Below are 10,000 nucleotides of genomic sequence, written 5' to 3' on the forward strand. Positions count from 1 at the left end.
TTCCACAGATATGTATGTTTCATATCTGGTTATCTTGCTATATTAAGGAATTCAAGGATTGAAATATGCAACATGGAGAACTCAACGGAGCTTCCATTATCACCCATCGTACGAAGGATTGAGTGACGATTAACCTCTTCTACTTTCGTTAGGCAACGTCCGCGAGGCCTGTCGCATTATAGGCCTGTTCAGTCATATCGAGCAACTGTGAAGCAGTGTTGGCCAGCATCTCTTTACGAAGGAAAGGGATTATCACGGCAAAGTTCTGCGGGGATGTGAAGACAACCTGTGGCGCCAGGGTTCACACCGTTAATGGGGAAATTGGGCCGTGAAGGAACGCGCTGCCTCAGCTCCAGAGCCCATCGCGCATATTGTAAACATTGGAAGAAAGAGAGAGAAGTGTAAAGAAGAGGGGGGAAGGAAGAGTGGGGATAGGAGAAGGATAAGGAGGAGGAAAAGAATTTCAGGAGAAGAAGAAGGAGCTGGGGCTTCACCCAGCCTGCGGGGTAAACTTGGGGTAATAGTTGGAGTGGGTTTGTTGAAAGAGGAAAAGGATCGAGGGGTCCAGCGCCATCGCCATTGGAAGTCGGCTGGGCTCATTTTATACCAACTGTAGGCAAGAGGATTAAATCACGCATTGCACAATTATAAACTTTTATCCTTGAAGATTTGCAATATCTGGAGCAAATAGGCAAAGTAATGGTGATCCCCACTGACCAATAAAGTTATACTCATCACGAATATATTTTACTAATACACAGAGAAAGAAATATGATATATGGTTTATAATTCAAACACTTTTTTTTCATAAATCTGGTCTGTAGACAATGACCCGCAACGTACTGACATACATGGGAATTCGAAGCGTTGTCCCCGCGGCATATTCCCTTGCTGTGTCTACATAGTTTCCCCGCGACATAGTATCCTTGTTTTCCTTTTATTTCGTTCGGGTGTCTCCTACGAACTTTGGCTTTTTATAGACTGAAGGACTAATGCAATATCGACAACAGAAATGTGAATAAACTAGAATGAACTAGAGAATATACTTGAGTAAACTAGAGAGAAATGTGAATAAATTTGAAATTTGTATGAGAGAAATGTGAATAAGCTGGAATGAACTAGAAAATAAACTAGAGAAAAATGTGAATAAGCTAGGATGAACTAGAGAATAAACTAGAGAAAAATGTGAATAAACTAGAATATTTGTATAAGTTTCTTATGTTTGCATACAACCGGGACCACTAACCGCCCGCTAACCCCTTGCCTTTGCTCTCTGTCTCGGGACTCACTTTTTTACGGGTAATGCTTCTATATATTATATAATACTTCATATATATAATCTATTGTATGAAGTAAATGTATATGATGCTCAGTCTTGTTTAAATTCTCCATCCATCTATTTGTATATGTATATCTATACATATATATGTATAGATATATCTGTTTTATATCTATCTGCCCTTGTGTTGCGTATTTCTCTCTCTCTTTCTCTCTCTCTCTCTCTCTCTCTCTCTCTCTCTCTCTCTCGGTATTTCTTTCTTTTATTTATGTGTGTTGCGTTCTCTCTCTCTCTCGGTATTTCTTTCTTCTATTTATGTGTTGCGTTCTCTCTCTCTCTTTTGATCGATCTATTTTCTATCTATCTGTATGTCAGTGGTTCCAACCTTTTTAACATAAGAAACTTTTACTGTATCCTCGCACCCCCTAGAAATTTATAGCTTATCTAAGGATATATGAGGCGAATGTATACTGGATTTGATTAATAAAAGAGTATATTCTTTTTCATTTTCCAATATCTTAAAAATCAAACATATGGATAAGAAAACATGTTCCAGATTATTTGAATAAACCCTACAAAATATAATCACTTGCTTGAAATGTTTACATGTAAAAATCAAAGAACCAACTTTAAAACGATTATGTAAATCAATTTTCAATTCAATTTCTTCCTTTTTCTTGATTACGAGAGATACATAGATCAATTGCTTGTCTTCAAGATGGCCACTTCTCGCACCCCTTGGAATGCTGTCTTACACCCCCAGGGGTGGGAAACCCTGCTGTATGTGTTGCGCCCTCCCCCTCCTCTCTCTCTCAATCTCTTCCCCTCCTAGCCCCTGTGTGTGTGTGTGTGTGTGTGAAGGAGTAGCAGAGTCTTGAGGACTTGGACTAGTTTAATGACAATAGTTACAACTGACGTTCAGAGGTTTTGTTTAGTCTGTGCACACACCTTGCCTGTGGTGCACACAGAGATCACCCACTTGGCGTGGTTGCATTATTGTCACCCACTTGGCGTGATCCTGCTGAACAAAGTCACTTGACTTCGATCACTTTCGAGATTATTTGACAACAAACTAGGCAGAGAGCTCCGCCAATTTATCGTGGTTCGCCGCGACAATTGGCCAGGCTTTCTCTGGTAGTAAGTGCCCCCTTACCGCTCCCTTGGAGAGCGAGGTAGCAAACCTGGGCTGAATCCCCCGGTCCTGGACATAGTTTGTGACTTCGCACCAAGGGCGACTTTTCGGTGCCTGACTCTCGCCCTCTCTTTCCCATTTCCTGGTGTAGCCTGGGCCTGCGGGAAACTCTGGTTTCCAACATTCGCCTGGGCTGCGGTGACGTGATCACACCCAAGGTCTATATAGGTACAGGTCTCGTCACTTCGGAGTTCTGCGCAGCTTTGGGTGATAAGGCCTATGACGTCACCTGGAAGGAGCTGAGAGCAAGGGGGGCGGGGGGAATTAGAGCATGGTAGGCAGGGACATAGATAATAGAAAATGGTAGTAAATGAGCAGATACTTGAGTAATTTCAGATGTCGGCACGTTGAACGATTAGCATATTGGACATGTTTTGCAGGCGATGATTATCAGCGATTGTTTGTAGGCCTATATCATATATTCTACGTGAATTTAGTTTTGTAATTCATATGTTGCAGCTTAGACATGGCATAATAAAGACGTAAAATAAATAAAAAAAGACATGGCATATGTAAACTCCAAATGTTTTTGATGAATTTATTATAAAACGAATCATGCAACAATAACAATAATAATGATAATAATAATATTAATAATGGCAATACATAAACATACACATAAATGTACATATATAAGCTGCAACCAACCACTGGGCATTGTGACTTTGCGCGCGCCAGTCAGTCAAGCGAGCGAAAACGGAGAGAGGGAGAGATCCTTACGGCTCTACCTCACATCAAAGAATGACCACGCGATTAGCGTGGAACCCCCAGGCTCTGCTCCAGATGACGTCATGCGCGAGACGGACTTAGTGACGAGACCTGTACTTATATAGACCTTGATCACACCTCCCTTGTAGCAGGATTGAGGTGCAGAGCGTTTACGACACCAAAGCTCCGAGTTCAGCCCACCCAGGGGGATCTCCTGTCCTGTGGTGCTGAAGGGTCGAGTTAATCCTCTGCAAAGGGGAGGTGCGAAGCGATGAAGGGTGGAAACTGACTCTGAAGAGGAGTCTGAACCCATCCCAAATCGACTAACGCATTTTAAGGTACCAAAAAAGCCTGAAGACTTCGACAATGCCTACCAACTGGTTAGGGCATTGGAAATGGAAAGGCAGGTCAGACTCTCAATTCGAATCGCTAGAGATGAGGGCATGATTATTGTCCCCAATGATAAAGCCACCCTGAACTTCCGCAGGAAATCAAGGTGCTAAATGATGGGAGAAAAGTGTGTATCTCGCCACTGACCTCCCTAGAGAAAAGGACCAAGATGGTGCTACTTGGTTACCCACTAGGGTTTGACATGGAGGTGATCACGTCTCTCCCACAAGTGGAGGCTTCCCGCATGACCAAAGGGAAGTCTCCAACCAGGCAAGGCCTGGTCACCCTCAAGGGAGCCCCAATCACCACCCTTGATCTGGGTAACTGGGGCTCGTACAAGCTCAGGACATATGTGCCAGAGCCCTTGAGGTGTTTTACGTGCCATAAATTTGGGCATCACCAGGCCAACTGCAAGGCCAAAGCTATATGTGGTGTGTGCAGCAAGGCACATAAAGCAGAAGTGTGCATCAAGGCATACAAAGATGGCCAGAAGGACACAACAGCCAAGTGTCCAAACTGTGCCAAGAAGCATCATGCCTAGAGCCTGGCTTGCTCTGCCAGTAAACAGCCAGTCATTAAAAAGCAGGAGTAAGCCAAAAAGCATCCTGACTTTGTCCCAGCGCCCCCAGGCACCTATGTCTGGGGACAAAATAAAAGGGAAAGGACTCCCCGACCTCCTAAGAGGAAGGAGACACCTCCTCAACCAAAGCCGGATACTTCCAACAAAGAGGAATTCCCCAGGCTTGCTAGTGGCAAGAAACAGAACCCAAGGGAAAAAGGTTCAAAGGCCACAACAAAGGACCCCCCAGTAGACGATAATCTCTTCTTTGACAAGAAGAATATGGCTCTCCTGTTAAGTGCTGTAGTTTCTGCAGTAGCAACAGCCTTGGGGAGGACCAGTGAGGAGGCGGAGAAAGCAGTGCAGGTCGCCATGACGGCTATGACCCAAACTGTTGCAGCTCTGAAGGGAAGGAAGCTAGAAGCCTCCAAACCGAAAAAGAGCAGCACTCCCCTCTCTAAATCCTCGAATGGCAGGCTAGCTTCGGGAGAAGCATCACGTGAAACCCCAGCTAGTCTGTCAGGACAGATTGAAACTGTGCAGCAGAAGCCCCCACTGCAGGCCGAGTCTGTACAGCCAAAGTCTGATCCCCTGACTCGAGGTGGCACTTCCAACCTAGGCTCTACACCTCTCGGTAGACCCTTAACCGGAGTGTCTCACTTAGAGGAAGTTGTACGATCCTCAATCAACGAGGATCTATATTTATCAGATACCACCAGCACTGGGGCATCTGAAGCTGAAGTGACACTGAGTAACCATCATGGCACACAATCTAAGCATTCTGCAGTGGAATATCTGTAGCTATAAAAGCAAGAACTCCTTTCTCCAGTCAATAGTGCGAGCAAGGAGCATTGACGTCGTCATGCTCCAGGAGACACTAACAATGGGATCTGTGCGCTTCTCAGGCTATCATGTCTTCACCATTTCAAACCTGGATGGTACTAGAGGCCTGATGACCCTGGTAAAAGAAGCAATCCTGTGCTCCTTTAGAGCCAATCCGCCGCACTGTAGAGATGGCGTTGAATCTCTTGCTGTTGAGATTCAGCTGCCTGGGGGTCCTTTAAAAATATATAATGTATATAGCAAACCACTGTGTGAGAACTTAGATTTAAACAAGGTCTGTGCTACCGCAGCACAAGACCGAGTGATCATAGGGGGAGACTTCGATGCACACATATCCATGCTGAATCCCTGCAAAAGGCCGAACACGGCAGGCATTCATATAGCAGAAGTGCTTGAGACGCTCCCTGAGATCACTCTTCTCAACACCAAAGAACCAACGCACGTGAGGGGAGGGGTCCTAGACCTTATCTTTGCCACGGCAATAATGGTGGAGAGAATTCGGTGTTGTGTTGATGATACGGTTACCAGTGATTACTACGGCATAGTCACCACCCTAATGGATGCAGGTCCAGCCCAAAGACCACATCACATTCCTAAATGGAAAACAGACAAGGCCAACTGGTTTGCCTTCCAGCAAGGCTTGGCTCGATGTCTGAGAGACAATGAACCCAACAATAATGAAAATGTGGATGTGCTAGAGGCAAGGCTAATCCAGGCCATAAATCAGGCAGCCTCACAAACCATCCCCAAAACTCGCCCATGGTCCAGAACTCACAAAGACGCCTGGTACTATAATGACGAGATCAAAGAGGTCAACCACAGGGTCAGTATGTGCAGAAAAGTTTTTCCGACGGCGAAGAACTCCCGACAATCTGGCCCTGTTGAGGGAAGCTGTTATGGATGCCAAGGAAACTGCCAATAGAGTAAGGCAGGAAAAATGGCTGGAATGGTGCCGGACTTACAGAGTTGTGGAAACGGGTCAGGCAAGCGATAAGCCGCCAAGCCCCGAAATGCACTCATCATGATCCACAGTCAGAGGCTAACAGATTGGTGCTTGAGTTCTCAGCTAGAACCAGCAACAACAACCTGCCTCCAATGAGGGAAAAAACAACAAAACTTAAATCCAGGAAGACTTGCTCTCATCAGAGACAAGGCACTCGAATCCGATAACACGGATGCCTTGTTCTCTCTTGGGGAACTAAGAAAGTTATACAAACCAGCTCTGGATCAGCACCGGGATCTGATGGGATCTCCAACCCCATCATTTCGCATTTAGGTCTGGCAGGAGAACTTACATTCTTGCAGGTTATCAACAAATCCTGGCCATCTGCCACGGTGCCCCAGAGCTGGAAACAAGCCACAATAGTTCCCATCCCAAAACCAAAGGAGCCTGGCAAGTACCGTCCCATCTCTCCTTTTCTTAGCTGCCTGGGTAAAACAGCTGAGAAGATTGTACTCAACAGGCTCCAATAGAAGACAGGACCCCCTCATGAACACCTGCACGGGTTCATAAGGGTTAAGAGCACTGCACACAGCATTTCCACACTCTTAAGCACAATCTGCACCTCGCCCGCCATGGTTGTCTTCCTAGACCTGGAGAAGGCTTTTGAATTGGCGAGCCCGCTTGCCATTCAAGAGACTCTAATCCACAAAGGAGTCAAAGGCAGACTCTTGGCCTGGATAGCTGATTATTTTTAAAAATAGGTCAGCAAATGTCAGATTTCAAGGCCACCTCTCATAGCACATAGCACTTGAAAATGCAACTCCTGGACTGAGGTGTTCTCAGTCCAGCCCTGTTCAATACCCTCATGTCCAACATCCTCGACATTCACCTGCCAGAGGGATGCAAGATCATCTCTTATGCTGATGACTTTGCAATCATAGCCTCTGGCAATCACTGCCTAACTAGAGCTCAGCGTTGTCTGAACCTGGTGTCTGAAGTGTTGTAGGACGGGTCTAAAAATATCAGCAGCAAAATCCAAAGCAATGGCTCTTGATAACTAATGTCAGAAACAAAACACTCACTGTGCAGGGTATGGATCTGGAATGGGTAAAGGGCCATCTATACCTTGGTGTATGGATAGGACACACACACTTTCAAAAAGGAGATCGAATACCTGCTAGACAGAACCAAGGAAAGACTGTCAGTCATGAAAATCATGACAGGGAGACACATAGGAGCAGGACACAAAGTACTAAGATCATTCTATGTATATGCTCTCCGTCCTTCTATGTACATGCTGTCCATCCTATTATTGACTATGCATCTGTCGCCCTCATTGCTTCCAGCACAACATTAAAAGAAAAACGAAACAATACAAAACGAAGCAGCCAGGATCATTCTAGGTGCGCCCAAGTGGACAAAGGTCATCAACCTCCTCATGGAAGCTGATTTGCCATCCATGGACACCAGAATTGATCTAATGGCAGCACAGTTCCTTTCTAAGGTCCTGCAGGCACCCAGAAACTCTTATTTAAGACAAAGATTACTCAGACGCATACAAAACTACCTGTTGTTTGCGGACAACTCTTGGCTCACACATACAGCCAGAGTATTGATACGCTTTCAGATAAAAGAATCATTGCTTGCCAAGGGCATGGACTCCCCTCACCCTGACTACAAAGAACCCCCGCTGTGGGCAAACGAAATGATCGAATTCTCAATTTTAAATCTTACAATGAGAAAAGATCAATATTCCATGCCTAGTCTAAAGGCACAAGCACAAAGGGTCATTGATCAAATAAATCCTCCGGGTAGCATAACATACTACACGGAAGGATCTGTGGATCCCATAAACCATACTGCAGGCGCCGGCTTCGCATCAAAGGATACCACAGCATCCATTAGGGTCACTGACAATGCCTCAACGCTCCAAGCTGAAACGGTTGTGATCATGGAAGCCCTGACACACGCATCCCAAAGGGTAGGATATTGTCATTCACACAGATTCTAGAGCAACTATTGACAGCTTACAGCATAGCATGCCCCCTGACAACATCTACCTCCTGACAACAGTACTAACCATAGCCCAAAGAATCCTCACTCAGGGTAGAAGAATCATCATTAACTGGGTCCCAAGCGACATCGGCATTCACGGGAACGAGCTGGCTGACAAACTAGCTGAAAAGGGCAGGGGTATGCCCCCATCCTCCATGATCGTTAAACCTAGCTGAAGGGGATTAAGCCAAAGAACCATGTGCGGTCCTCCGGGGAGCACATAGAGAAAATATCACAAAATCGCTTGCTGCTAAGTGGTACTCAGATGCTTCAGGCTATGAGCCACTGGCCCTCCATTCAAACACAAAAAGAGGTACCGAAGTCATACTATTCAGACTAAGATTAGGTTACCAATGCACTTGGCAAATTATTGACAGTGAGACTGCCAGGTTATACAAACACTGCGGCGAGTCTAACGCCACCCTGTTACATTACTTGCAGAATTGTGAACACAAAATTTCTAAGACAGGGACCACCCACCACAGTTGCCGGGCTGGTAAAACGGGTCTGTACCATACTCCGTGGCAGCTGGATTGCTTGCTTGCAATACAGCCACCACGATAAGCATGCAGTTCAAAGAAACCACCTGAGTTAGCTAGAAATAGTTAACATAGGCCGGGCCAATCAAGAGAAAAGGCCCGAGCGAAGCATGACTTCGCCAATCAAACTGAACTGAACTGAACTGAACCCGGGGAAAAGGAGTTTGCCAGGCCTGCTGTGGGCTTTTTATCGCTCGAAGGTTATGCGGGATGTGGGTAAAGGACTGTGCGCGTGGAAGCAAGGTCTATATAAGTATTTATATATACCTTTCGTAGGAGGGGGCTGAAGGGGGAGGATGTTATCTATATAGAGCAACGTCACTTGTATGTGTGGATAGTGTTATGTATGTGATGATAGTGAGCAAGACGAAAAGAGGTGTTGAAATACGCCTATCGCTACCAGAAGAGGAAGCCAATGGTAGAAATAAGGAAAATGGTGGGTAAAAATCATATAGATATATATACACAAGAGAATGGATGTTTGTAGCTATATATACACATATTTTTTTTACCATCTTTTCCTTCTTTGTCTATTTGGAGGTACTTTCAAGTTTCCTCGTCTGGTGGCGATAAGCGCATGTACGCACACATGTATAAGCACAAACACTTTTATAGACGACGAAATGTGTTACTAATCTTCACCATTAAAGTAAACCGACAATGTACATACACTTTGTGCATGAAAACAAACGTGCACCTGTCAATAATTTCCACTCACAGCCAATGTTTCAGTCACTGACTCTCTTATTCCCCTACCAAAACATCCCTAGATCATCATAATGAAAATTGATAACGCCATTTCATTATTGTTATTATTATCCTCACTATTAATCAATAATAATCATCACTATCACCACCACCATATATATATATATATTGTCATTATCATTATTCTGATCAATGTTATGATTATGCAATGACCGGTGAAATTGTTATCTTTTTCAATACATCCAGGTTCGTAATATATTCTTCATTTCCAACTTCGTCGCCAAAATACATAGTAATAATCATACCTTGAATAACATATAACACGATTCGTGATTTTTTGTTCCTCTATCAGGAAGCATGATCGCTGTTCTGTGCTCATCTTAATAACTGTATAACTTCACAAACCCTGGCTGTGGTTAAATTCGTTTCGATTTCACGCCAAAAGTTAGAGAGCTTTCTGTGAGCCCTTTGTTGTTCCGCAGTTTCAATTACCTAAACTTACACACATTAATTGCACTTCATGTGTGCTTTCATCAGTAACGAAGAAAAAGGTCCTCCGTAAAGAAAAGAAAATAATAATTAATAAATAAAATCTTTATATATATTATCTTATGGTTTATCTAGAGTCTTTTGAGTGCACTTCTTGTTAACTTTAATAATTTCACTGGTGGTAAACACATGTTCGGTTAGGCGTTAATGTATTTTGCTCCTATCCGTATTATGGAAAAAAAAACATCGCCAGACGAGGAAGTCTCCAAGTGCGTTTTGTGAAAAATGTACACGC

This window comes from Penaeus vannamei, chromosome 12 (assembly GCF_042767895.1).
Source record: "Penaeus vannamei isolate JL-2024 chromosome 12, ASM4276789v1, whole genome shotgun sequence".
Lineage (NCBI taxonomy): Eukaryota > Metazoa > Arthropoda > Malacostraca > Decapoda > Penaeidae > Penaeus > Penaeus vannamei.